The following is an 8,000-nucleotide window of genomic DNA, read 5'->3' as shown; positions in this document are numbered from 1 at the left end:
CATATGTTGTTTCATTGCCATGGTTACAGTCCCCTCCATGCATCATCAACCAACCAAAAAGTACACCCCTCAAGCCTGCCCCCTGGTTAAGTCTATATATTTTAAAGATGGTGTTTCCATCTCTCTAACTCTACTCCCAAAGAGTTCTGCCTTCTTTCATTTACATAATGTAAAAAATGATAGTAATGGTTTCCTCATGATACTTATCCAATCATATTCCTTTGAAATATTCTTTGAGTTTGGGAACAAAAAGAAATCTGAAGGGGCAAGTTCAAGGCCTTAGGGTGGATGCAGTAAGGTTTCTCAACATAATTCATGTTGCACAAACCTTGTTATCCTCAAAGAATGAGCAGGTACTTTGTTGTGATGGAGAGAAAAAAAAAAATGTCATTGCAATTTTCTTGGCCTTTTTCTCACCACTGCAGTTTTCAGTTTTCTTAAAACTTCTTCTTAATAAGCCCCTATTGTCTTCCTGTGTTCTTCAAGAAAATCCATCAAGGTTGCCCCTTTGGAGTCCCCAAAACCAGTTGTCCTAACCTTCTGAGCTGACCTCTTTACCGTGAATTTAACTGACCTAGCAGATGCCATTGTTTTGATTGGACTTTTTTTTTTTGCAAAGCACTCTAATGGGACTAACTCTAGTGTATTACTAAGAGAGATTGGGTGCAACGATTGACTGATCCGAGTCATGTTTAGACATATTTTCTTTGTAATAAACCTTTGCATATATGAACTGAAACCCTTGTAATAACTTTATTTTATTATACCATTATATTATATCATTATATACTATTGTTGATATTGGTGTTCTGGTGTGGATTAATGTGCCAGGCTGCAAAGCCATTTGAACTGCAAGGTTGGCGCTTCAAACTCACCAGCTGCTCGTTAGAAACCCTATACAGGGTCACTATGGGTTGGAACTGACTCTACAGCACTTAACAACAACAAATTGTTGATATTAAGTGCTGTTGAGTTGTTTCCGACTTATAGCAACTCTGTACAGGGTTTCTAAGAACCAGCTGGCAAGTTTGAACCACCAGTCTTGTGGTTAGCAGTCCATTGCTTATCCTATAGTGCCACACCAGCATCTTTGTATATCCTACTTGTAATTCTACTAATAGTTTCTATGCTAGGTTTTAGAATATATATTTAAGTTAACATTTTCTTTTGTTAGAGATTCGTAATACAACACTAATGTTTGGGTTCTAATTTTGTAAACGAGTAATGCTCCATGCTTTTTTACTCCCTTGACCGACTTCCAGATCTTTGTAAGTGTACAACCAGATGCCATAGTCACTTTTGACTTCTTCATTTGAGACATGCTAAATCACTGAATTGGGAAAGTGAGTTGGGGATTCTTTGTTTTATTATAATGAGTGAAAATTATTTTCTTTGCAGTACTATTATAAGCCTTAATACCATTTTAGTTTATCACATAGAAGGAAATGTCAACATTAATGCTTCTCTCTTTATTGTCAGAAAATGAGGGAACCCTTAAACATTAAATAAATGTTTTAGTGCTTAACTATTGAGAAATAAAATTTAATAACAATGGAAATATTTTGTGTGATTTCAAGCATTCTTCTATAGTATTTCAGAGACAAATATTGCTATAGTGTGTAAAAATATTAGTTAAAAAATGAAACTGCAGTTCTGGCTTTTCATTGTACATCAAATGAAAGGGGTTTAAAAACAGTTTTATTAAGGCAACAGATAGATCATAACTGCATAGGTTTTTTAGGCAAAATGCAGTGACATTAATAAAGGTAGTCTGCATTTTGTATACCTCCAAAATAAAATAAAAGTTGTAAAAGCAGTGCTTTTATAACTATTGTTATTCCTTTAAAATTAATTTGAAATGAGCTTTTGCTCTATCTTGACAAGTGTTAAAGGTTACGTGATTTTCCTTATTATCCACTCTCTGTGTATATCTGAGTAGCTCGCCACTACAGGGAAATGTGTGGAGGTAGAGAAATATCAAACTAAGCTTTTGCTCTCTGTGGATAATAAAAATTACCCACTTTCTCACAGATGTCAAATCTGGCTCATTTCCATAGAAAATTTGGATTGAATGTCAACTACCCAAATTATTTTAGTGTCTGCTGAAGTGTGTGCTTGGCAGGGATTTCAGCAGGAAAATAGGAAGTGGGTTTGAAAACATTAATAATATCTGAATACAACGTCTTAAGCTGATTGTTCAGTAGATGAACCAAAGCATATATTGTCCCTGCAAGTCAAAACCCTCCAAAAAGTCCAGGTGGGCACATTGTAAATGTTTCCAATATAGAACTTGTGAGGAGGGCTTATTTCTGAAGTAAGATTTGCTATCTTTGCTTTTGCCTTGAATAGTTTAGATTGGCTAATTAACAACTAAACATCCTCTAAATGATGAGGCTAACTTAGATTTTATTGGTCATAATATATCTAGAGAAAATAGATTTTTCTAAAGTGTACTGATGGGAATATGAAATGATGCCGCTATTGTGGAAAACAATTTGGCTGTTCCTCAAAAAAGTTAAACATAGAATTACCACATGATCCAGCAATTCTACACCTAAATAGGGACTCAAACAGATACTTGTACACCTTTGTTCTTTGCAGTATTATTTACAATCGCCAAAAGGTGGAAACAATCCAAATGTCCATCAAGAGATATATAACTATCGTATATGTATCCAATGGGGTATTATTCAGCCATAAAAAGAAATTGTTGTTAAGTGCTGTTGCGTCGGTTCTGACTCATACTGACCCAGCATAGAGCTTCTGAGGAGCGGCTAGTGAGTTTGAACTGCTGACATCATGGTTCAAACTGACCTTGCTGTCCAGTGCTTATCCTACAGCACCAATTAAGTTCTAATAAATGCTATGACATGGATGGACCTTGAAAACTTTATACTAAGAGGGGTAAACAGAATACAAATATTTTATTATTTTAGTTATGTGTGCTCTCTAGAATTGGCTAATGTATAGAGACAAACATTTATTAGTTATTTACAGAGACTGAAGGGAAGAGTAATTGGGGAGTTACTGCTTATTGGGTACTGAGTTTTTATTTGGGGCTGTGAAAAAATTATAGTGATGGTTGTAGACATTGTGAATGTAATTTGTGTTTCTGAATTGTACACTTAACAATGGAAATTTTTATATCATGTAAATTTTATAACACATACACGCAAGGTGTACTAAATTGGTATCAGTAGATCTGAGTTCCAGTTTGACAGTAACGTTCAGAATTTTCTTCTAGCTCTCTGGTTCCTTACCTATAAACTAAGGGTTTAGACTACATTCTCCTCATGTATCCTTTTCATATATCTTTGGTCTGCAATAAGAAGGAAATTCTGAGATAACACAGTTCTTGAAAAATCCAGTTAGTTTCTCATGAGAGAAAAAGAAAACAACAAAAACCCTCCATTGCTTGAGGAACAAATTAAAACTGCAGTATATCAAGCAACAGAAAATGAGTTGTTGGCAGTTATTCACTATCAAGGGATTAACTTCATCATCACATAGTTTTAGAATTTTTATAAATGACTGTGTTACTTTTCATCACAAGTACTCATCTTTTTTCTTCCATGCTCTATATCATTGTAAAATTTGTTCATTCATCCTATAATGATTTATTGGAGACCTACTATGTCCCAGATACTGTGTTACATGGTTTTCTGTTGTTACATTCCATCAAGTCAGTTCCAACTCATAGTGACCCTATGCACAATAGACAACAATACTTCCCAGCCTGTGCCATCCTCAAAATTGTTGTTAGGTTTGAGCCCATTGTTGCTACTATTGTTTCAGTCCATTTCTTTTTTTTTTTTTTTTTGCTGATCCTCCTCTTTACCAAACATGATGTCCTTCTCTAGTGACTGGTACCTCCTGATAATATATCCAAAGTGTAAAAGACAAAGTCTCACCAGCCTCGCTTCTAAAAAACATTCTGTCTGTACTTTTTTCAAAGACAGATTTGTCATTCTTCTGGCAGCCCTTATTAGTTCCCGTATTCTCCAACACTATCCTTAGACGTCCTGGTGTGGCACTGAGGGTTAATGTGCTGGGCTACAAGATTAGTTCAGTTGCAAGGTGGGTGGTTCAAACTCACCAGCTGCTCCTTGGAAACCCTCTACATGGTCGCTATGAGTTGAAACCGACTCAACAACACTTAACAGCAACAAAGGGTCAGACTCATATGTCAGTCCTCTAACATCTTTCACCTTAAAGAGATCTTTTGCAACAGATTTTGCCTAATGCAATACACCCTTTGATTTCTTGACTACTGTCTTCATTAGTGTTGATTGTGGATCTAAGCAAGATGAAGTCTTTCTGTTAGACAACATCATACTTTCAGATAAATCTTGAAATGCTCTTTTTGGTTATGAATGTGATTCCATTCCTCTTCAGTTTGATGCTCCCTTCATAGCAAATCATATTAATATCTGATTCAAAATGGCTAATACCAGTCCATTTCAGCTCACTAGTACTTAGGATATTGATCTTTATACATTCCAATTTTCTTAGATTTATACTTTGTACATTGCACATTCTGATTGTTAATGTTTGCAGATGTTTCTTCTTATTTTGAGTTATGTCCCATCTGTAAATGAAGATCCTGAAATCTTTGGTCCATTCACTTCATTTTTGTCAACTCTATTTTAAGGGGCCATTGATTGTGTTTTGAGTGCCTTCCTACATGAGGTGCTCATTTTCTGGCACTATATATGACAGAAGCTGCACTACTGTTTTGTCACAGTGTGAACTGTTTCACGCCCCCTTGTGATTTTGCGTCTTCTTAATGGTTTTCAATGTGACATTCTTTCCTTTTTTCCAATCTATCTGGCACCCTGTATAACCCATAATTTCTGTCCCATCAGAAGAAAAGGGATCAGAATCATCTGGTTCAGACCTCATCCTATATATCTGTGTCAACACTTCATTTGTGAAATATTCATTGGGTTCAAAGTGAAAGTCTAACACAAAATTCATAGATTGGCCAGCATCTGAGAACTTCGCTTTAATATCTTTCAAGTGTTTCAGAATAGGGTCATCATGTTCCTGAGCCATATCGCTGATCCAGTCAACATTCTTAAAGCAATAAACCAAAATTGGGGAATACTTTTGGTACCTTCCTTTTCTTCGTCTTTCTTCTCATCTTCAGACTTGGCCATTTCTTTCAATTCCGAAATTTCATCCTCCTCTTGTGCATTCCACTTACATTCTTCTTCTGTGGGTTCATAAATTGTATTGATGATGCCAAATCACTTGTCAAATAGAGGCTGGTAGAAAACAGCATATTTTCTTTCAGGATCATAAACTTCCTCATAGAATTTGGCTTCTATTTGTCTATCTGTACACATTTAACTTGATGATTTTTAATAGCATTCATTCGTCTTTTAACTACCCTTGGAAAGTTTCCAATGTATCCTGTTGGTATTTCCACCAGACCATCCAGACTTTGTTGAAAGGCTGCAAGAATCTGAGGACTTTGCATCATCTTGAACAGTTAGCTGATGTGCTTTGATTTTTGTTTCTTCTTCTTCTGTTTCTTCAATATCGTCCAAATCTTGATCAAGTTCAGACTGTTATTTGTTGTCAGTGTCTGCTATGTTGTTCAGTAAGAACTCCAAATATCATTGGCTAGAACGAGGAGCAAGGCACTGTGCAGGCAGTGACTCAGGTGGCTGCAGCGGGAGCAGGTCATCATTTTTCTTTAAAGGTAAACCTCCTGAGTGCATTTAATACCTGGAAGCCATTCTTTAAAAATGAAATAATATGATTTATTATATTTACATAATAATTCATGCAGATAATACTGGCTCTCTTTTGTTATTTTTTCTTTTTAACTTTTTTTGCTCTCTGACATATAAATAAACATTATTCCCCCTTCCTAGGCATCAAGGTCATTTGAACCACAAGGTCAGCAGTTCAAACACACCAGCCATTCCTTGGAACACCCTATAGAGGGTCATTATAGTCAGAACCAACTGGATAGCACATAACAACAATAACAACAATCCCCAACTAAAGAAAACATGACAGATAATGTCCATGCACTGCACTATTGGTTCCCAGTACCAGGAAACAATTTTTTCTGTATATATCACCTTTTATAGCCACCATTCAATATCTCAAAAAGTCCTTTTGATTTTAACAATTTTTAAAACTGTAATTGATCACTCCAAACTTGATACCAAATTTGTTGTTGTTGTTAAGCATAGTGGAGTCCGTTTCTGAGGCTGCAAATCTTTATGGGAGCAGAAAGCCTCATATTTTTCTCACAGAACAGGTGGTAGTTTTGAACTGCTGACCTTGAGGTTAGCAGCCTGATTTGTAACCACTATGCTACCAGAGGTCCTTTGACACCAAATTAGAAGGGGTATTTTTATTTTTTCATGAATATTTAAATATCATTTAAAATTATTTTTACTATTTGGAATATTCTCTTCAATATTGACATTTAAAATACTACAATATGAAATATTAACAGAGATATATTATGAAAAAGGAGTCCAAGTGTGGTGCTGCAGTTTAATGTGCTGAACTGTAATGTCAGTTTGAACCACAAGGTCAGTGGTTCAACCTCACTACCTTCTCATCGGACACCCTATACAGGGTTGCTATAGGTTGGAACTGACTCGATTACACTCAACAACAGTAACAATTACTAAAAAGCTGCTATATTAGTTTATTTCTGTTTCAACTTATGATGTAGTACTTGGATGATGCATAAGTTGTTTTAGAGCTTTAAAATTAATATCATTTGAATCTGAAGTTTTGAACTCTGTTTCTGAAATTAACGTCATTTTATGTGTGTATATATATGTGTGTGTGTGTGTGTGTGTGTGTATACATAATATATGAGTATGTATATAAATCATTCATCTGTCCATCTGTCACACTGTAGTGGCTTGTGTTTTGCTAGAAGATACGTCACCAGTATAGCAGGCAGAAGCACCTAGAGTGAACAGGTTTCAGCTGAGCTTCCAAACTAAAGCAGACTAGGCAGAATGAGAAACAAACTACTTCTGAATTTTAGCCATTGAAAACCTTATGACTAGCTGTGAAGCATCTATTAATAATTGGCACATGATATGCAGAAATCATCTGACAATATTATTAGCATCACATGCAAATGAAATATGCTAAATATAATTAAAAAACGGTTGCAACAATATACTGACATGGAACTTTTAAGGTTTAAATGGGATCCAGATGAGGATGTAAAAAGGGAATATCATTGTTGATGTCAGATGGATCTTGGCTGAAAGCAGAGAATACCAGAAAAATCTTTACTTGTGCTTTATTGACTGTGCAAAAGCTTTCTACTGTGTGGATCATGACAAGCTAGGGCCTACATTGTTCATAATGAGTATTCCGTAACACTTAATTGTGCTCATGAAGAACCTCTATTGACCAAGAGACAATCGATCAAACTCTCATTTAAAATTGGAAAGGTGTGCTCCAGGATTGTATTCTTTCATAATACTTATTCAGTCTGTATTGTTATTGTTGTTAAGTGCCTTCAAATCGGAGTCAATTCATAGCAACCCTGTGTAGGGTTTCCAAGGAGAGGCTGGTGAGCTTGAAATGCTGACCTTGCTGTTCAAAAAAACCTTACAGTGCAGCGCATTAGCCCACAGTGCCACACTATGGGTCTTTTAATCTGTAAATTGTTGTTGTTAAGGGCCATCGAGTTGATTTTGACCTGTAAAGTCTCTTTATAGGGTTTCTAAGGAGTGTCTGGTGAGTTTGAATTGCCTACCCTGCTCTTCAAACTGATTTTGTATTAACCCAGAGCACCACAGCAAGAGTCTTCAATCTGTATAATGAGCAAATAATCTGAGAAGCTGGGTTCTATGAAGAAGAACATGGCATAAGAATTGGAGGAAGTTTCATTAACAACCTGCAATATGCAGATGATACAACCTTGCTTTCTGAAAGTGAAGAGGACTTAAAAATACTTACTGATGAAGACCAAAGATTACATTACACCTCAATGTAAAGAAAAC

The 8,000-nt window shown here is 35.7% G+C and overlaps 1 pseudogene; it reads right to left on the bottom strand.

Moving 5' to 3' along the window:
• Nucleotides 1-4,755: 4,755 nt before the first annotated feature.
• Nucleotides 4,756-5,485, bottom strand: LOC102816622 (annotated as a pseudogene).
• Between the last annotated feature and the right edge of the window lie 2,515 nt (nt 5,486-8,000).

Source organism: Chrysochloris asiatica, unplaced genomic scaffold (genome assembly GCF_000296735.1).
Source record: "Chrysochloris asiatica unplaced genomic scaffold, ChrAsi1.0 scaffold00098, whole genome shotgun sequence".
Taxonomy (NCBI): domain Eukaryota; kingdom Metazoa; phylum Chordata; class Mammalia; order Afrosoricida; family Chrysochloridae; genus Chrysochloris; species Chrysochloris asiatica.
The sequence above is the reverse complement of the archived record's forward strand: the minus strand, read 5'-3'. Positions and strand labels throughout refer to the sequence as shown.